General features: G+C 41.9%; 1 protein-coding gene across 5 annotated transcripts in view; it reads left to right on the forward strand.

Annotated features, from left to right (window-relative positions):
• Window positions 1-22156, forward strand: part of FHIT (fragile histidine triad diadenosine triphosphatase) — a 1036588-nt gene that overhangs the window by 498796 nt on the left and 515636 nt on the right. The window lies entirely within an intron of this gene.

A 22156-nucleotide genomic window follows, 5' to 3' on the forward strand; every position in this document is an offset into this window, starting at 1 on the left:
ACACCTCTATAATGATCTCTAAAGCTAAACGCGACGGTTCCAGAGAGTTTTGAAAATAAAACCAAAACAAACCAGGTTGGAGGAACAGCATATACAGGAGGAAATGCCCTTGTGAAATGGGTTATTCCTTCGATTAAATGTTCATCCAAGACACACACTGTCTTGTCCACTCCCTTCTTGCTTACAGAAAAGGATCAGTGACAGCCTCGGCTCCAGGTGTCTGTCAGGGAAGCAGTAAAAAGTTTTCTTTACAGCCTGAGCTTGATCTGATTATACTTGATAGACAAAAAAATAGAAAATAGGCACTTGCTAATTTAAAAGCCTGGCTTTCAAGGAGGCATTTATGATAAGGTGGCAGCATATTGAATTGAATTGAATTTATTAATACGGTCACAGACCAGCGCCAACACACACAACATCACAGATCATAAAAAATATATATAAAAAATACAAAGGGCAATATAAGTATAACAAGCATTTAAATATAAAAAATTAAAATTAATTATTATTATTTAAAAAATTAAAATTAATTATTATTAATTAAAAAATTAAAATTAATTATTAGCATGCCCCCTGCTATCAACACTTGGGGGTTTGGTCACCATGGGATACCACTTGCTTCCTGTGACTAATTGCAGCCACACAGAATTTGGCTACATTTAATGTAGTCTTGGGATTCTTGTCCTCTAGCAGCGGTTCCAAACCATGGTGTTCCGACTCCTTCCCGGACTTCCGCAAAACAGGAGCAATAAAAGTCGAACGTATGTCCTCATAAAAACGACAACGCAACAGTACATGTGCAGCAGACTCAACCTCCAACGAGCCACAGGGGCAGACCCGCGCTGCGTATGGTTTACCCTCAAATCTGCCCTGAAGTAAGGCAGAAGGGAGAACGTTGAATCTGGCGAGGGTAAAAGACCGTCTGTATTTAGGTACCTGGAGACCTGACAGATAGTTAGCTGGAGAAAAACCTCTCCCATAGTCCCTTATTGCAGGATGTTTGATGGCAGCATATTGGAAAAGAAGAGTGTCACAAGAAAAAAAAATACAGGTTTTTTAATAGCATGATTACAGTGTTTATCTTAATCCTTCACTTTAATTTTTCTCGGTGTATCTGTAGTTAATAGTTTAATCACTAGTGGGTGCTAGGCCCAACATTACCTGCAGGGTTTAATAGTCCAGTGCTAGGTATTGTAGTCTTCCTAATTTGTATTTTAACATCCCCACTAAATATTTGCAGCAGTAGATTAAAAAGTTTCAACACCACTACTCTTTTTCTTTTATTAATTTAGTATTATTTATTAATTTACAGTATTTATACTTCATCTCTTCCTTGAATATTTTCAACCCCAAAATGGGGAACAAAGTAATAAAAATAAACAGGTCCAATAAACAACAGATTAGCAATTCTGCCTTAAGATAAACAAGCAAAACTACATATAGGTTTGCCATATTTCAAAAAGTAAAAACCAGGACACCTCAAAAGTTACTGAGCTTTTTTCGATTGACTTGCCTAAGATGCGCTGCCTTTCCGGACATCAATTCTCAGTAATGTCCTAAGCTACAATGACGACAATTAAAATTTCAAATTTAACCAAATGCAATGGGGGGGGGGGGACACACACACAAGATGTTCAGACCAATTAAACTATCAGCTGCAGTTCCCGCTCTATTTCCCATTCACAACCCCTGTGCCTCTTGCAATGAGAGAGGTCCCCACTCTGTGCCAACAGACTCTCACTCTGTGACTTTCAAGCAATTTAACACCTTTCAACCCCCCAATCGCTAGCCTAATCCAGGCTGTCAGCCTGAATGGTATGAATTGCTGCCCACAGTCATCCACAGCAATCATCCACAATCATCCTCCTGCCCTACTCCATAGAAGTAACAAAGCAAAACACATACATACAGGAAAAAGCCACATCTAGGTGTTTCTCTCCCCTTTCCTGTCCTGAGGAAACTTACAGGCTACAAGGTTAGTAAAGCTGCTAGCAAGGGTCATGCAGGAGGATTTGCCAGCCCTTCTCACCTCTCTCCCCCCCTTCCCAGCCAGTGCAAACAGCATTCAGGGTCCTCCAGGATAGGGTGCTCCAGAGCATTCCAGTATGATCCATAAATGTGTGTTATTACAATAAGGTATATTGGGGTTCTACATATCCAGAAATTGTACTTGAATTGAATTGAGAGAAGTCTATTTTTTCTAGTCTTGCTCATCTTCAAACAAACAAACAAACAAACAAATCCCGGTGTCTGAATCCTGACTGACACAGACTCTGGAGAACCCACGGAGAACCCCATTCAAATGCAAGGGGGACGTAGAGGAACTCACAGTAGCCGACAGTAGTCTCAGAGATGCTTTGTCTTGGATCTCCAGTGACCTCATCCTGAGCTCTGTCTTGATCCTGGCCCATCACTGCCTGGGCAAAGTTAATGGCAGACCAAGCAAGAAGGCCAAAGTCACAGTAGCACTTGTTTGGCTTCCAGGCAGCTGTATCTGCAGGGTTCTCTATGAGGGGAAGGCTCTGCAAGTGCGGATTTCTCCCGATTGAAGTGCAGAGCATTTGAGGACCGGGACATTCACAGAGAAACCAAAATGCTTGTTTACAAAGCTATTGTACTACCAACCTTACTATATGCTTGTGAAACATGGACCACTCACAAACGCTATCTCCAACTCCTCGAAAGATTCCATCAACGGTGTCTCCGATTGCACTCCACAGTCACTAACGGACTCATTGTTAAAACCGTGTTTATGGGAGACAATCTTACTCATGAGGAGAAGATCCAGCTGTAAGCCTTCTTGGTCAATGACACAGCAAAAGCCCAGAGAGAGGCAATGATTATATAAATCCCTCAGATGCCTCTTGACCTTTGCTGGGCTAACATATCCCATCAGAGTTCATCTATCCCCCCAGCGCCACCTACGTCCCTCACTCTAGTTCCAGCATCTACAGTACACAAGGTGCTGATCATAGACACCTAGTCCCCAGTAGCATCAACTTTTCCCTTCTGTGAGTGGTAAAACTCATTACTAATTCCGAATGAGTTGGCTAAGTATCAATAAAACAACTGTTAAATAGGATGAGTCTATCGAGCGAGGCATGTTCCCGGATATCCTTCAGACATTAGCTATAGTATTCCAGTATGATTGTCTTATATCACAGCATCACCACCAGCACATATTGAAGGTATCCTGTGCTTGAGAATACATCTTCATCATTCATGAATAGCCCCCTGAGTTGACATCCAGTAGTGAGGTTCTTTTGCAGATGCAAGCAGCACCTGGAATAAAACTGAGCTGTAGTAAAATTGTGTGTGGGTGTAAGTTTAGGCTCCTTTCTCGTGGAATTCCTTCCCAACTGAGGTGTGGATCTATTACATCAAGGTCAACAAAAACTGGAGCTGACCGCTCAGTTAGGGTGTGTTGCTCTTTGTCTTATTCTCACATGCCATATGTATTGGGAGATGGCAGTGAAATTTTCCATACAAAATAAATGGCTTCTCTTGAGCTGTTTAATCCAAAACAAAACAAAATGAAAAGGTGGGGAAACCAAAGAGAGAATAAGCTCAGAAAGGCACAATCCCCACTGCTCTTCAGTATGTTCCAACTCTCAAAAATATTTTCCTCTGCCACTGTGACGACAACAACAATAATACAAAAATGATTGGATATGTTACATGATGAAAAGGTAAAGGTTAAAAAAGGTAAAGGACCCCTGAATGGTTAAGTCCAGTCAAAGGTGACTATGGGGTTGTGACGCTCATCTCGCTTTCAGGCCAAGGGAGCAGGCGTTTGGCCACAAACAGCTTTTCTTTTCTTTTCTTTTTTAAAAATAATTTTTATTAAGTTTCATATTACCAAATTAAACACATCAAATCAATTAGTCCAAATTATAACAATACATATCATGTAGTCCAATTATTTTCCAAATTATAATTTTTTTGTGGGGGGTACCCATGCTTTTCGATCGGCAGGAGTCCTCAACTGTTTTCTACTACTTTCATGTTAAGAATGATATTTCCAGACCCCTCTTCTCAATGCTTGTCATTCCTCATTTTCCTTCCTTTTCACCTCCGAATTACTCCGCAAGTGGGTTGAGAAAAAACAGTCTTGTTTGTATTTCTGTGTGGACTTTATACTGCTCTCTCGTAGATCCCAATAGTCCACTCGAGCAAGCCATCGCCATCTTGTCTTCCGATGAAATACAGTCCAAAAGCTCGCTCTTTAGCTTTCCCGACCTGTTGCATCATAAATTAGTCTTTTTCCAGGAGGGCTGCCCCTTCCAGATCGCAATCTCGTCGAAAATAATAAATCTTCGGCTTGCCCTTCCCCAAGACCAAACCTTCCTGCAACACAGGTCTCGTATCGAATCTCCATTTTAACTGCGTCACAAAAGAGAGCCCTTCTTCTTTCCAAGCCCTTTACAGAGTAAAACTTTTATCTTATTATTCCCACACAGTTTGTTTTCAGTCCCATTTGCCAATTAGTTGCTGTGACGGATCTTCTAAGAGGGAGGGTTATTAATTAATCACACAGAGGGAAAAAAGATAAAAAGTCATTCCCCCCGCCCTTTCAGTTCCGTTGCACATACCAGCTTGTCTGTAGTACTTGATGTAATCATCCGTCTCAGTCTTCTTCATTTCGGTGGTACGATTGTTAGCAGATCAAGACCTCCTGCCTCTCTTGAAGCATGTGCGTTATCTTTCACCAATTTTTTTTCTTTTAAGTAATGCAACTAGTTTCGCTCCTGGAAGTAGCTTCGGAGGAGTTCCGAGGCCTGCCGAGGGTTATGCACCCAGTGCCTCACCCCCTCCTTCTTCCGAACTCGGGGGTGATTTATGGCAACAGCGGGTGAAAACTGCATCTCTCCCCCCTGGAAAGATGTTAGGGAGACTGATTTACTCCCCATAATCAGCCTCTAATTACCTCGTGCCGGCTGGATAGATGTTAATATCCGCCATCTTTCAAGGCGCCCCTAGCGGTCCCCCACAAACAGCTTTCCAGGTCATGTGGCCAGCATGACTAAACTGCTTCTGGCAGTACGTAACACCGTGATGGAAGCCAGAGCACATGGAAATGTTGTTTGCCTTCCCACCACAGTGGTACTTATTTATCTACATGCACTGGTATGCTTTCGAACTGCTAGGTTGGCAGGAGCTGGGACAGAGCAACAGCAACTCACCCCGTCGCAGGGATTCAAACCACCGACCCTTCGATCGACAAGCCCAAGAGGCTCAGTGGTTTAGACCACAGCGCCACCCGCGTCCCAACATGATGCACAACCCCCTCCCCCCCACAACTTACACATAAATCATTCGGTGGAGTAAATCTTCCAACCATATAGAAATGAGACAGCTGTACAACACAGAACATCCTTCTGAAAGCACATTATATGAAATATCAATATGTATACTTTCAGAGCAAGAGCAATACTGCCATTTATTTGGCTAATAAAAACTGGGCTCAAGAAATGCATCTCATTCCATAACTGATATTTAGCAGAAAGTAGCACTTTATTCTGTGCTTCAATAACATAAAAAACTCATACTGCTAGAGGCCCCATTTTATACACTCTGTGTGTTCAAGTAACTGGTGAAAAGGCAAAGAGAAGCTCTGTACCTCGGAGTGGAAAGTCAGAAAGCACTCCAGCACACATTTATCAGATCACAAATGAGGCAGAGTTCAGTGTGAGAAATGCTTATATATGATGTTGGCCTTACCTGAATATATTTCTTAGAAGAAGCTAAATAAAGCAACCATACCCTGTATGTTATAACAGCTTCTAAATAATTAAGAGTTGTTTTTTTTTAAATGATATTTATTAAGATTTTCAAAGATACAGAAAGTAAAGGTTAAAATACATTCAAAGCCTTATTTTCATAGATCCACTTTCCGGGACTCCCCCCCTTCCCCCACCCCTACCATATTCCCCTTTCATATTGTTGGCTCCACAAGCTCTCAGTTCTAATTAAAACTTAATTTGTTTAAACCATTATTCGAATTTAAAATTTATACACTCCTCATCAATACCCTTAATAAAAGACAAAAGTTCTCTCCCCAGGGCCCACCCCATTTTCATTCCACAATTTCCCTTTTTTTAATAATAAGGACACCCCACTCAATAGAAATATAAGAAATAAGAAATAAAAAGTATAATAGATGAAAAAAAGCTCATTCAGAAAAAAAAAAGTTGACAAGCCTTTGGATTTTAGTTCTCCCCCCCCCCCCCCTGTCCCCGGTTTAATTTCCCCCTGACCACCAAACCATGTTATCTGCCTGGAATTCTTAAAGTCCATAAATCACCTATTTCCCCCAATTCCTTGCTGGCTTTTTCTTTATTATAATTATTTTTTAAAACATTTAACTTCAAATCTTTAGTAAAACTCCCCCCACTGTTCTTTCCAAGTTGTAGTCCAGTTTCCTCTTGTTCCGCTGCTGAAACGTTCTAATTCAGAAGCTTAGTAACTCTGCAGGGATTATTATTATTCAGGAACGAAAACTTGCGTTCAGTCCCTTCCTTTCTTCAATAGAAAATTCTATTGTCTCCTTTAACTGAACACCCTGTAGACAAAATATTATTTCCGTTTTGCAGCTTTCCCAGAAGATAACCAGTCCTGTAAAGTTCCAATGGTATTTTTCCACTTACGACCATCTTTGTAATGTCCCAAAACTCCTCTAGGGGGATTGTTGTAACTTTGTTTTCTCTAGTCCAAAAGTCCGATTGTTATCCATGTTTTCGCCATTTTGTATCCAAGTTTTAACGAGTTATAGCAAATTGTAACAAATTTAACCAGCAAAGTTCTCATAATAAAATCCTCTCTGCTTTCCGACTTTGACAGCGACTTTGACAGCTGTCAAAATCTCCGACTCTTTTCACCAGGCTCTCTCTTCAATCACCCCGGTTCCCAGGGGGGGGGGGGGTTACGTTTCTTCTCCCTCAATTCTTCCTCCAGCACAGTTCTTATAGTTCCCCATCGTGAAATTCTTAGTTTTAATCAACAATACACATCTTTTTGGACCTTGGTTTCCCCGTCCTTGTTTTGGAAGGTTTACAGTAGGGGGGGGGGGGACTGACTTCCTTTTTGGATCCCCCCCCGCTCGTGTCCAATCCGAAAAAAAAATTCTTTTTTTTTCTCCTTTTGAACCCGGTTTCCAAATTACTCACGGGTTGTTGTTAAGAAGTCCGAATTTTCAATGGAAGAAGTCAGCGCTCTCCGCCGGATGGCATGCGGCTGCGCTCGGCAGGGATAGCAGAGGACTCAAAGCACCACGCTTCTCCCCGGCACCCGATCCGTAGCCTTTAAAAAGGCTCCTTCACAAGTCGGGAGGGCGCTAGCGGTGCCAGCCGAGTCTCCATGTCCACGGCCTCCGTGGCCGTGGTTTTTAAGGGTCCCCGCATCGCCGGTGCGGTAGGACCCAGCCCCTGCCGAGCAGGCTCCCTCCGGAGCTCGGAGGGAGTCCGCCATTCGGCGATGGCGCCAACCCGGAAGTCCCTAAATAATTAAGAGTTGCTCAGTAAGAGCTAATGTTTTAAATCAGAGCTTTGTGTGTGTGTGTTTTCTATTGTGCATAAAAGTATTGCTGCTATTACCTATTAAATTTATTGCTTGCTTTTTTGCCAAGGTAACTCAAAGCAACTTAACAATTTGTGAACAAACACATACATTAAATCTGCATTACAATAAGACGGTTTCCCAGCCCAGACTGTAAAGTCTGGGAATCAAGTCCCCTAATCATTTCATGTTTTTTCTTCCTTTCTTTTAGAGCAGTGTTCCCCAACCTTGGGCCTCCAGCTGTTTTTGGACTACAACTCCCATCATCCCTCGCTAGCAAGACCAGTGGTCAAGGATGATGGGAGTTGTAGTCCAAAAACAGCTGGAGGCCCAAGGTTGGGGAACACTGTTTTAGAGCATCGCTTACATCTTTGTGTTCTGATAATTTAGGAAAGAGCGCTTTTAAACTGTGCAGCCTATAAATGCAGACAAAATGAGGTCAGTTCCCCATTTCTTTAAAGTCCTCTTTGTCTCTTTCCAAGTGGAACCTGTGGCCAAAATTCATTTCCGCCCAAGTGGTGGTTGCTTCTCCTTTAGCTGTTTTAGAAGTTATCTCAGCATATGGTCACTCCTTTTCAGAAATATTATTCAGGTAATTTGGCTAAACGTATTGCAAAGCCTTTTAGCTTCCCAGCTTAGAGATACTGAGTTCCTCTTTAGCTGTTTCACCAGGTTCCTGAACATAGAGTGCATATGAAATGGTGCCTGAAGCAATATATGGTTTTTATGTTATTTAAACAATAAAGTGCTACTTTCTGCTAAATGCCATTTACTGAGTAAGGTGCATTTCTTGAAACCAGTTTTTTTTAAGGAGCTAGGTATATGGCTGTGTAATTAGCCTTGTTTTGAATATATATATATAGAGCCATGCTATTTTTACATAATTTTAGAAATGTGTTCTATTACTGGATAGATATTTCTATATGGTTGTGTGATTTAATCTATTGAATAGAGTATTGTTTGTTCTGAATCAGTGGTAAAGAATTTTTTCAGGTTTTCATGGAGTCAAAAGTGCTTTAAAGCATGGACCTGTGCCCAGAATGCATGGGGTGAAAGGTACCATATTTTTCGCTCTATAAGATGCACCAGACCACAAGACGCACCTAGTTTTTGGAGGAGGAAAACAAGAAAAAAAATATTCTGAATCTCAGAAGCCAGAACAGCAAGAGGGATCGCTGCGCAGTGAAAGCAGCAATCCCTCTTGCTGTTCTGGCTTCTGTGATAGCTGCGCAGCCTGCATTCGCTCCATAAGACGCACATACATTTCCCCTTACTTTTTAGGAGGGAAAAAGTGAGTCTTACAGAGCAAAAAATACGCTAAGTGTGGATGAGCCCTCAGTGTAGCAAACTGAGCCAGATGGACCAAGGAGAGTTTCCTGTGTTTCTCCTGTTCTTATGTAGTCAGGGAACTGCTCCACCACGAGCTGAATAGCAATGTTGTTGTTGTTGTTGTTGTTGTTGTTGTTGTTTCGATACTACCCTTTATCCAAGGATCACAGTGCGGTTTACAATATAAAAACATGAAAATATGTAGCATAAATGCATATGATGGTTAATTCTCACCTCAGCATACCCAAAAGGGCCTTGCAAATTTCTCTTTGTTCTCAACTGAATCTGTTTAGGAAAAGGGGAATAAAATATTTACTTATTTACTTACTAAATTTATATACAATCGTACCTTGGTTTTCGAACAGAATGCGTTCCGGAAGTCCGTTCAACTTCTGAAATGTTCAGAAACCAAGGCATGGCTTCCAATTGGCTGCAGGAGTGTCCTGTGGCCAATTGGAAGCCACAGTAGACTTTTGGCTTCCAAGGCAAAGTTCGCCAACCGGAACACCTACTTCTGGGTTTGCGACGTTCGAGTTCTGAGTTGTTCATGAACTAAGCTGTTCGAAAACCAAGGTATGGCTGTACTGCCCTTCATCCATAGATCTCTGGGTGGTGCACAAAATAAAAATGCAAGATAGAAACACAAAATAAATAATAAGAACAAGAAAGAAATAAACAAACCACATACCAATAACCCCCTCCTTTCTCTGCCCTCTCCCATAAACACATTAAAAAGAGCACAGGATATCAATCAGCCAAAGGTCTGGTTGAAGAGAAATGTTTTTGCCTTGTACCTAAAATATATATGATGAAGGTGCCAGCTGAACATTCCTGGGCAGAGCATTCCACAAACAGGGAGCCATTTCAGAAAAGGCCCATTCTCGTGTTGTCACCCTCATGGAGGCAGTACATGAAGAAAGGCCTCAGATGATGATCTGATGGGTCCAGGTAGGTTCATATGGAGAGAGGCAGACCTCTTTCTACATGTTCCAATAGTGTTGCAGGGAGCTGTGTATGAAAATGCTGGTGTATTTAGCCCTTGACAACTTGTTTCCAAGTATGTTTCAGAGCACAATTCAAAGTGTTGGTGCTGACCTTTAAAGCTCTAAATGGCCTCGGTCCAGTATTCCTGAAGGGGTATCTCCACCCCCATCGTTCTGCCCAGACACTGAGGTCCAGCGCTGAGCGCCCTCGGGCGGTTCCTTCACTGTGAGAAGCTAAGTTAGAGGGAACCAGGCAGAGGGCCTTCTCGGTAGTGGCACCTGCCTTGTGGGACACCCTCCCACCAGATGTCAAAGAGAAAAAGAACTACCAAACTTCTTGAAGACATCTGAAGGCAGCCCTGTTTAGGGAAGCTTTTAATGTTTGACAGTTTATTGTATTTTAATATTTTTTTGGAAGCCGCCCAGAGTGGCTGGGGAAACCCAGCCAGATGAGCAAGGTATAAATAACAATACGTTGTTGGTGGTGGTGGTTCTCTTCTCTGCTGTAAACCATATGAAAGTATGTAAACCCATGAAAGTACTGTACAACACATAAGAAGGCGTGGTTGTAACTTTTGAAAAACAGAAACAAAACAGTAGAGCTTTTTGTTAGCAAGGAGTTCTTTCCCGAAGTAGAAGGCTGTAACACACTTTTTCCCTGTGCGAACCAGGCAGGGTTTGTTTTTTGACTGTCATACACAGAATCCTGATTACCCACGAAGGGGGTGTCCTGTCAGTGCAATGATCAAGGCATTCAAGAGAGCACATGACAAACAACCACCCTTCCAAAAAGTACAAGGTAAAGAAAATTGCTCGAGGAGAAATGATTAAAAGATGGAAAAGCTCAGGAGGAAAGCTGCGAGCCCTCTAACTATGCATTCCCAGCCAGAGTTTCTTGATATTGAGAAGATGAAAAAATGGGCATCCAGAGACATTGCGAAAGGAAACAATACCCCAAGCCCATAGTTTTCCTTAGGTGTCTTATTTGTCAACTTTCAAAAGTCCAACCGAACTTTATTCTCTACAGGCAAACATGTTGTTTGCACTGAGTAATATACCCAAGTCGCATTGCCTTGATGTGTCTGGGATCTGTTTGATGTGATGATCAGCGCTTGGAAAGGGAAGCCTAATGGACTCACGCTCCTTTTCTCTGCACTTCTCCTTCGCTCTCAGAGGGGATCTTTGGCATCTCTGCCCAACCTTAGAAAGATGTCAAAGTTGGTGGTGCAGGGAGTGTTTGTATAGCTCTGCTTGGTGTGTGTGTGTGTGTGCTAAAGTTGCCTTTGTTGGATTTAGTTGCACTTCCTGTTCCGTGACTCACTTTCACAGCTGGAGTATCTCCAGTTTTGAATTTCTAATCCTCAAGGCTGGCCCAATACACTTTGCTGCCTGAGGCAAAGAACAAGATAGCACACACACATACACACACACACACCCTTCCAGTTCCATGTGCAGAAGCAGAACAGACTGGCAGCTGAATATTACTTGAACACTGATGGTACCCTCCACACCACAACTGAAGGTGGCAGGCTAGTTTAGGGCAGCCCCATGTGCCACACAGGGGTCTTTCCTACAGCGTGTCACCACCACTCCCTGCCTCTCAGAGCACCTGCTGCCTGATACAGCCACCTCAGTCTGCCTACTGGTAGGGCTGGCTCTGTTGAATGCAATTTAAGGTTTTGGATTAAAAACCTTCATTTTAGTAGAGCTCAGCTGTTATGGATTCTGTGGGAAAGTGTCAGTAGGATTCAGATTCTCAGAACAGAGAGTTCTCTCGGATGCATTTTTACAAGTGAAAGAGGGGGTACAGAATATAGAAACAGCCACTTTAGTTTAAAAATGATGCACCTCAGTGTTTTAACATATGAACATGAAGAAAGGAGGTACTTCTTTTATATATGCCTACATTTATTTGCCAAGCGGCATCACATCAAGCTATTTTGATACTGGGCCGACGGTTTATAATATATTGCATCTCCGTATGTCAAAGTTTCACAGAGACGTCTGGAATGTGCTTCAGAAATATAAATAAAACATAATGCAAAGTACTTCTTCCCATGTCTTCAGGTTGTTATGGAAGTGCATCTGAAATTAGAGAGGGCTGTGCTTTAATTAGAATGCACATTTATTACTCACCGTGCTAGGTAAACTGAAATTATTCTCAATTTGCTCTTCTGTATCATGTAATTGAACAAAAATTTAAGGCTGATAACTTGCAATTACATTGATTTCCATTTTGCTCCTTGGATATTCTTCAGTATGACAGAGCTTGTAGTGGATGTCACTTTATCAACAGCTCATCTCACCAGTGCCCTAATTGCAGGCGGCAGCTAAACAGTTTTAATACTATGTGAAAGTTCTCTTGGCAGAGGAGATTAAAAATGTCACAAATCTGTTTGGGTGGATAGCTTCATTGTCGCTCTTATAATAGTTCCAGAGGTCTGATGGGATAGGAAAGGGTTCTTTACAACCCGTATCACTCTGCGAAAACTGTGAATAAGGAGTGGGTGCAAAACATTTATTACATTTTTCATCATTATTTTTCTATCCCAACTTTCAGGATGGATATCCCAAGTTCAGGGTGGGTTTCATGAGCCATGGCTTCTAATTGGGGGGAAAAAGAAACTCAAAAGTTTGGCAAAAGCAGTGCAAGCAGACAATAAGGAATGCAAAAAAATGAATTTCAGGAGCATTTTGCTACAACATCTGGTTGGCCACTGTGGGGATAGGATGTTTTTGGTTGAATTTGTGATGGCTTTTAGTCAAACACAATAAATGAATGAATGATTGAAGGCTTTTGGTTTGGGTGCTCTTTATCTTCACCACAACTTAGGTTTAGATACAGTGACAGGAAAAAGGTCGTCTAGTCGTCTTCTTTAGCAATCACTCGTAGCCGAATAAGATTGTCTTCCATGAACATGGTCTTAACAGTGAGTCCGTAAGTGACTGCAGATGCCAGTTCTGGATCCACACGTCCTTCCACAGTGGGGACATTGGTTTCCGGGTGGGAGTTGATCACGGCAAGGGTTTGCCAAGTGTGCCTTCCTCTTAGCATGTTTCTCCCTTTTGTCCTGAGTTCGAGCGTCTTCAAAGCCCATGACACCTTTGGTAGAGGCTGTTCTCCAATTGGAGCACTCGCAGGCCAGTGTTTCCCAGTTGCTGGTGTTTATACTACATTTTTAAAGATTTGCCTTGAGAGAGTCTTTAAACCTGTTTTGTTCAGGTTGTCTAGTAAGCTGGGTGCCTGAGTGGGAATTTTGATCTGAGGTCTTCCCAATCTAAAACCGGCACTCTGACCACCATGCCACATGGGTTCTCAACCTTCTGTTAAACTCTGAACTCTCTGGATCATTCTTCATGGCTGCTTGTTAGGGTGTCAGGGGAAATGGTGGGAACTGACAGTCTGCTGAGCTTGAGACGTCCTCTGACAGGTATTGTGGGCTTGAGGATACATAATGGGGGAAAGTTGCCCTAATTAAAATGTGCTTACTTAATATGACAGTTATTTGAAACGTGCCTGCATATTAAAGACCTCATTATGAACCATGTGCTGTGTGTTAAAATGATAATTGTGTCAAGGGGTAATTAACTTTTCTCTCATAGGTGAGCTTGATAGGTCACTTGTGGCTCCATCCTGCTTGTTTGTGTTTTGTTGATTTTGGAATTGGCGCAGATGTACTTGGAATACGAGAGGTGTTTTTAGCTTCAAAAGTATTGGGATATTCCACCCCCTCCCCTTTGCTTGCTTTGAAAAGCTTTATTAGCAATTGTAATTCCAGACATGATCAGGACTCTGAAAGAGCCTCCTTTTGTAAACACAATGTACCACCGCATGAATACAGTCCCCTACTTCCAAGATAATAATTTGCAAACCACATCCCTGGTCTTATGTTTTCCATTTTGTATTTTGTGGCAAAACAGAAAGTTAATAAATTCAATTTAACAAGCAATCTTGCGTTCGGAGGGAGCCTGCACAAACAAGCGATTCAAGCCCATTGCAGAACCAACAAAGAAACACACAGTCAGGTCAAATCACTGGACAAGCGGCCAAAACATTCAAGGTTATAGAAGTTCAAGACAGATGGCACTACAATGTCTCCCTTAATATATAAGGTTTCTAGTTTCCATTAGGGATGCCGTGGTAAACTGTCGTCTTAGATTTCCAGTGTGGATATTGTACTTCTGCTGGTACAAACCATTATCTCAATCCCTCTTTAGGTCTGATTTGATCCAGTTTAATATCCATTGGGGTCTTTTGTGAAAGTGACCATCACCGCAGTGAGTTCCACACATGATACTCGTGCAGTATAGAAGGAACTCAACTTGACGTTGTCTGTCCTTCCAGTTTCCGAGGCAGCCTCGGTCTTCACATGGGGTAAACTAACACTAGTTAAATAAATAACCCTCAGTTTACCAGGGGTGATGGGAACATGAACTCATTTGACAGAAAGGCAGTCAATTTTAGGATGGTAACAACAGTTAGAAGCAGTCATTTCTGCTCAGAAGTAAGTCCTGATGAATTCAATGGCTCTTACTCATGGGTAAGTGGTCCAGGCTGCAGCCTAACTTTGTTACCACGCGATTAAATCTACAAACTTACAAGGCACTGTAGAAAGCTGCTACCGTACTGGAAAATGAGCGTACGTGTGCAATATTAAGCTGTGGAAAGTGTGATTCTCCTCCTCCCCCATTTTAAGCAATGACTTGGCTTTCTTTTTAATAAAAATCTCCATTAGGGCAAGTGCAAACTAAGGCACTCTACTGCTGTTTATTTACTGCAGATTATCTAGGAATGTTCCGTACTTAATGTATGATTAATGGCACTTTCCACTTTGCTCCCTGTTACATCATAACCCAGATATGAAATATTGATTTGTATTCCCCTTCAAATGCCCATGTGAAAGACCAGCAATTAATCTGTGAGTTCAAAGTGTGGACGCCATGTTGCTAAGGGAATACTCCTTGCTGGAAGGTCGAAGTGTTATTAGTCTTGGTGGTGTTATTAGTCTTGGTACAGAATTATTCTGTATAGGCGACAAAGTCTTTCCTTCTTTTAAAACCAAAATTTTATTGAGCATTATTTCGTGTTACTGTAACTTTCAATTTTGATGAGCAGGGAAGGGAGAGACCCAGAGTTGCTTTTCATATTTGGCAACATGGGCCGTTTATGAAGTCAGATCAGAGGTGAAACGAGGTTTAAAATGATGCACTGGTCTTCTATAACTGCCCTGGTTTGCACATGACACTAAACCCATGATTCATTAAACTATGCTGTAGCATTTTGTGTGAACCCAGATTAGTGGCTTAACTGTGGTTTGTTTATAGCCAACAAGCCATGAGCCGAAACCATGGCTTGTTGTTTTCTTATAGCCATTGGTTTTTTAAAAAAACTATGGCATTACATATGAACCCAACATGCTTTCTTAACTATGGTTTCTCTGAACACCCCACTTGAGATGCCCACCAAACTATGAGCAACTGGAAATCAATCTGAACTAATAATAATAATAATAATAAATAATAATAAAATTTTATTTATACCCTGCCCATCTGGCTGGGTTGCCCTAGCCACTCTGGGTGGCTTCCAACACATAATAAAACACCAAACATTAATAGCAACAATTTGATCCAATATAAAAAGTCACAATAACTTCAAAATAAACAATTTATATCAAATAAAGCAATATCCAATAATTCATTAGAATCTAATAGTAAACAGTAAAATTAAACATCAGAAAATAATTAAACAGTTTATACTTATCATTTACAATAAAGAATTACTAATCTATAAGCAATAAAAAATAACAGCAAATCATAATGCATAGAATACCACAACACATACAAAGTGCATTCTGAACCATTTGCCAGGAGTAAAATTGTGAAAGAACAAGCCATAGTTTGCTCAGTTGTCTGTGGGACAGCCCATGGTTTGTTAAACAAACTATGGCTTATTATTACATGCAAACCAAGCCACTCTACACCACACCAGTCTCAAATTTATGTAGCTCTACTTCAAACACTCTGGACACATGAGCTAACTTCCTTTCCATGTCATCAAGGGAAGGATGCCCATTGACTCATTTACCTTGGGAAGATACAGGTTGGAGTCTGACTGGAAGGCAGTATCATCGCAAACTCTTGAATTAACTAGGTGCATGTCAGCTGTAAAGTTTTATATTGTTTGTGCAGTTGAATCGATCTTGACATCCCTGGCTTTGGAGCCAGTTCACATAGCCATTCTATGCATGATGGGAAACTGCCCCCAACCCCCCACCTCCCTCCAGGTTTGAATGATTAGTGTTGCAAAGTGCACTCTGAACCATTTGCCAGGAGTAAAACAGATTGATTTCCTATCTCCATTAGTGTATGGGAGGGTAGCTACAGTAGGTCTTCTTCTTCTTCTTCTTCTTCTTCTTCTTCTTCTTCTTCTATCACTCGTAGCCAAGAAAGCCAGCACCGCCTGAGCTCTGCGAGGGGGTACAGTAGGTATAGCTGCACTGAAAGGTATCAATTATCACACCACTTTTGGAATGGAATAAAATAGTGTGAAATGGTGGAGTAAGTATAGACTTGTACCCTGTTTGAAGAAGTCCCATCTCCCTAATCCTTTGGGACCTCTTCATTTGTCTCAGCCCTGACTATAGATCTAGCAAATTGTCTCTCTTGCATTTTTTAAAGCTAAAGTCTTGAATGAATTTTCTTCTGAGAGATAAGACATCACATTCCTTAATTTAGCAATTATTATTATTATTATTATTATTATTATTATTATTATTATACCACTCTTCATCCGAAGATCACAGGGTGGTTCACAACATAAGAATACAAAATGAGAACATAAAATACGGTACATAATAAAACAAGAACAAGAACAATCCATTAGCCTTGCTCCCACAAACCCATTTAAAAGGCCATAAAATGTTAATCAACCAAAGGCCTGCTTATAGATAAGTGTTTCCCCCCTGCTTCTACGTGTAATGAAGGTGCTAGGTGTGTCACAAAATTGTGGTGACTTTGTTCTTTTACAATCTGGAGAGAGAAGTGATATTCCATGTTCTATAGGACTTTCAACAAGACACATTGGAGATCAGATCTGGGTTTACACACCTTTCATGTAACATTTATTTCATATAGTCAAGTACAGTTAACCCAAGTACCTCGGGTTAAGAACTTAATTTGTTCTGGAGGTCTGTTCATAACCTGAAACTGTTCTTAACCTGAGGTACTGCTTTAGCTAATGGGGCCTCCTGCTGTCGCCGCTGTGCTGCCATTGCATGATTTCTGTTCTCATCCTGAAGCAAAGTTCTTAACCTGAGGTACTATTTCTGGGTTAGCGGAGTCTGTAACCTGAAGTGTCTGTAACCTGAAGTGTCTGTAACCTGAGGTACCACTGTATACATTAATACATTGGTACCAAGAGGTTCAAACACTCACACATTCATTCATTCATCCATACTCACAAGGCCCTTCATGTGGGCTGATCATGCCTCACGCAAGAGCTGTGGGTGTCAAGAATTAGCGCTAGTCCCGGCACACTGAGGGCATGCAGAGAGGCCTTTTTATATTTTTGGTTTCTATGGAAGCCGCCCAGAGTGGCTGAGGAAACCCAGCCAGATGGGCGGGGTACAAATAAATTATTATTATTATTATTATTATTATTATTATTATTATTATTATTATTATTATCTTCTTCCCCTATTGCCGTCTGTGGGCTGGCTTGCAGAAGGATTGAATCTCCACCGCTCTTCTCCTGCTCTCCTCTTGGACCACCATCAAGAAAACCCTTTTCAGTTGTACCTCAGAGTGGACAGACAGTATGTTCCGGACCTTTATCTCATGTCCATGGCCCATTGCCAGTTCCTCCCTGTTTTTGTCCGGGGGTTTTTTTTTGCTTTCCGTAAACAACAGTCAAAGACAACACCACAATCATACATTCCTCTTTGATAAAACTAGTTTCTCGCTTCGCTTGCCGGCATATCATGCCTTGCGAATTCTCCATCTTCTTTTGGGCCTAACATTCATACTATTCATGACAGGTGAGCCTTCCTGGGGAGAGCATTGCACAAATAGCCAGCCACTATAGAAAAGGTCCATTCTCATGTTGACACTCTCCAGACCCCCTGTGGTGGGGGGCACATGAAGAAGGGCCTCAAATGATGATTGCAGGTCCAGGTAGGTTCATATGGAGAGAGGCAGTCCTTGAGGTATTGTGGCCCTGAGCCATTTAAAGGCTTTATAGGTTAAAATCAGCTCTTTGAATTGGACCTGGAAACTGATTGGTAGCCCTTGCAGAGGGCACAGGATTGATATAACATGCCAATGTGGTGTAGGTAGACTTGTAATCTGGTGAACTAGGTACGCTTCCCCGTTCCTCCACATGCAGCTGCTGGGTGACCTTGGGCTAGTCACACTTCTCTGAAGTCTCTCAGCCCCACTCACCTCACAGAGGGTTTGTTGTGGGGGAGGAAGGGAAAGGCAAATGTTAGCCGCTTTGAGACTCCTTAGGGTAGTGATAAAGTGGGATATCAAATCCAAACCAGTGAGCAGCCTCACTGCTGAATTCTGCACCAGCTGAAGTTTCTGAACCGTCTTCAGAGGCAGCCCCACATATAATGCATTGCAGTAATCTAACCTAGAGGTTACCAGAGCAGAGACAACAGAAGTTAGCCTATTCCTGTCTAGGCAGGCGTGCAGCTGGGCCACTAGCAGAAACTGATGGAAGGCTCTCCACATCACCGAGGCCACCTGAGCCTTAAGCAAAAGCAAGAGATCCAGGTGTACCCCCAAGCTACATACCTCATCAAGAGCAGGCAACTTTCTTTCCATATAATCTAAGGAACCACCCACCAACAGAGTTTCAGTCTTATCTGGATTGATCAGATTCATTAGGCTGCTCTGCACTACTGGAAGAACTATTTTCTCTTTTAAATGGTCTTGGAATGACAACACATTGGCAGACATTTTTTGCCTTCTCACCTCCAGGTGATACTTTTTCTCGTGATCCAAAATTCATTCTTAAGAGCCTAGAGAACTTTGATTCCTTCATGTCAATGTAGTTCATGCGGTTTGATCTTAATATGAACAAGCTAAGACATAAAGCTTAGTTCAAAAGCGAAAGGGACAAAGTAGTAGTATTTGGATGCTGTACATAAAATTCTGCTGTTTTGTGAGGTTGAACACTGTATGCTGGTAGCTGGGCCTGTTTGCTGATAGTATTCAACTCTCTCCAGAAACTGTGTATAAGTTACCTACCCTGAATTCAGGTAAGCCATGCTATGAAGTTCTATCTTACTTAGTTTTGTGGGCAGCATAGAAAGCAGGGTTTGCGGCACAAAAAGCAACATTTCATTCTTGTTAATTTGGAAGCAGATGAGTAGACTGGATTTGCGGTGTTGTCAGTGAATCAACTTACTTATCTTAAACAAATAAGCAAAGCTTAACATGGGCGTCTGAGCAAGATCTTGCAACAAAGCCTGAAGAGTCCCCCCTTTTTTCACTCATTTGCCCACTATATTATCCTTGATCTCTCTGAAATCAAAAGGGAGGAAAAAAGAATGAGTTAAGGCCCATTCAAGCTGTGGTTTTTATTCACCATCTTCTGAAGGGCCAAGGCTCGCTCTCTTGGTTCTGCCAGTCATTTTAATTTCCTCTTCTAGTCAGGATGCTTGAGGGCATATTGCTGCTCTAGAGGCATGTTTTGGGAATCCCACTGACAGTGGTGGGTGATATGTCTGTAAAGCTGAGGGCATTTTGCAGCCTGCTCTCTCCCCGAGCCTTCAGCAGAGCAGTAGACTTCTGCCACTTGCCATTTAATTTGAGCATTCGCAGCAGTGAAGGCGAGCTGGATTTTTTCCTGTAATAATTCTTCCCTAACTAAACATAATAAATACTCTCCTAGCACATTATCGACTGGCTGACAGGAGGCATGTCTCCCTCCAGCCCTGTCTGTTTTTGAAGCAATATCTTCAGCGATCGTAGCCTCCTTCCTGCCCAAGTGTCACGAGAAGCATCTGCTTTCACTGACTTAACAAGAACTTGACAGTGACCTTTGGAATTTGCTTTAGGGGGTGAAAACAAAACCTACATGATCTCTGCATGAAAAAAAAAGCAATTTATATTTAATATGGGGGAGAGAGAGAGGTATTGTTAGGGATGTTGCTAATAGTGCACGTTGCATAATAGTGTAATGAATCATTATAGATCCTTTGAAGGCAAGGGATTATTTCTAGGTTGTCGTGGGCAAAGGGGGCTGGACTCCTGTTCTTGGCTATGCGGGAGGCTGCTTTGGAAAGAAAGGTGCAGACGTCAAAGAAATTCTAAGAGGGAGACCCTTCACAATCCTTTTCTTATGGTTGCTCTCCCTCCTCCCTGCATGACTTCATTAGAATCAATGCCGGATTTATGTATAAGCTAAACAAGCTATAACTTAGGGCCCCACTCTCTTGGCCCCCCCCCAAAAAAAATTTAAAGAAAAAACAAACCTGGATGTACATTTCCAAAATATAAGATAAAAAACAAATAAAATAAAACCTACATAACAGCAACAGTGGCAAATGGCTTTAGATACCTATTAGGTCCATCAATTACCATATAGCATATATTCAACACCAAAAACAGTGACAATTTGTTGTTGACAAAGGACAGCTGGACATACAAAGGGCCCCACTACCTTCAGTAGCTTAGGGCTTCATCAAACCTAAATCTGGCCCTGATTAGAATGAAAGTTGAATCCTGCTGGATCAGGCCATTGGCCTGTGTGAGGGACTGGCTGGCAGATATGGAGTGGTGGGAGGCTTCAACTGGAGAACCCTTTAGGGAAGCCTTAGAAGAGGAAGATTTAGAGCCATGGGAGTGGTGCTGGGACACGGAAGACAGGTCAGAGGATGAAGGGTGGGGAGCAGAATGGCTGGAGGCTGAACAAGCAACAGGCTTGAGTGAGAGAGAGGAAGAAGAGACAGAAAGCACTGCAAACATAGGACAGGCAGCTGAGGAGGTAGGAGCTGAGCAGTGTTATTTTTCTGAGGGTACTGAGGTTGCAACCAGGGCCAGATTTAGGTTTGATGAGGCTCTAAGCTACTGAAGGTTATGGGGCCCTTTATATGTCCAGCTGTCCTTTGTCAACAGCAAATTGTCATTGTTTTTTGTGTTGAATATATGCTATATGGTAATTTATGGACCTAACAGGTATCTAAAGCCATTTGTGCATAACAAATAGGAGCCTAAACAACACAAAACATTGTTGCTGCATGTAGGTTTAATCTTATTTGTTTTTTTATCTTACATTTTGGAAATGCACATCCAGGTTTTTTCCCTTTAATTTTTTTGGGGGCCCCCAAGAGAGTGGGGCCCTAAGCTATAGCTTGTTCAGCTTATATGTAAATCCTGCACTGGTTGCAACAGATTCACAGGAGCCTATCGGTCCTGCTGTATCCAGCTCCCCTCCTCCCTTGTCTCCAAGGGCATGAGATGATTCCGACCAATTGTTTTATGTCGAGATACATTCCATGAACATCTGTTGGAATGACACCGGCATTTTGGGAATGAAACCGGTTTCAGGATTTCCAAATGCTACCTTATTTTTATTATATAGAACAGCTGCCGCCAACTTCTTACAATGTAAAATGGTGAGGTGGGGGGGAGGGGAGGAAATGGACCTGAAGGATGAAGATGTCAGGAGGCAGCAATAGTAGAATCTTCCAGGGATGAGTGGAAATAGCTCAGAGATGCAAAAGCGAATGCTTTTAAAATGTAAGAGAAATAAAAATGCAAGAAGGGGCAAGCGAAATAGCAAGAGAAGCAAAGTGAATATATCACCTGCAAAGAACCTTCTTAAACTCTGGGGGAATGTACAGTGTTGGAAAAGCAGTTAGCTTTTAATACACTACAAGTTTATGGTTTTCACACAGTATCCATTCTAATAGAGAGTTTATTAAAGAATAGGTTTTTGACTGCTTCTTGGCTTTAGCCAGCAAGTGAGATTTGTTGTGCCGGCTCTCATAAACAACATTTGTTATTTCTGTATGACTGTGACATATTCAGCTGCTGCCAATCTACTGGCTGGGGAATATAACTCTTGTCTCAGCCTGCTACCATGGCCCAGAATAGAGTGCTTTGCGTCTCTGCCAGTCTATGCAGCCTAGATAAAGCGCGAGAACATTGAGCATGTTTCGAAACAAATATGTTTACAGCCGGCTTTATTTGAGGAAGCCTCATCATTGACATCACATAAATCTCGCCTCCAAGAGCTAGTGACTTTTATCTAAGCCTTTCATCTCTGTTAAATCTAACTC

The sequence above is a fragment of the Podarcis pityusensis genome, assembly GCF_964106645.2.
Source record: "Podarcis pityusensis genome assembly, chromosome: 2".
NCBI lineage: Eukaryota > Metazoa > Chordata > Lepidosauria > Squamata > Lacertidae > Podarcis > Podarcis pityusensis.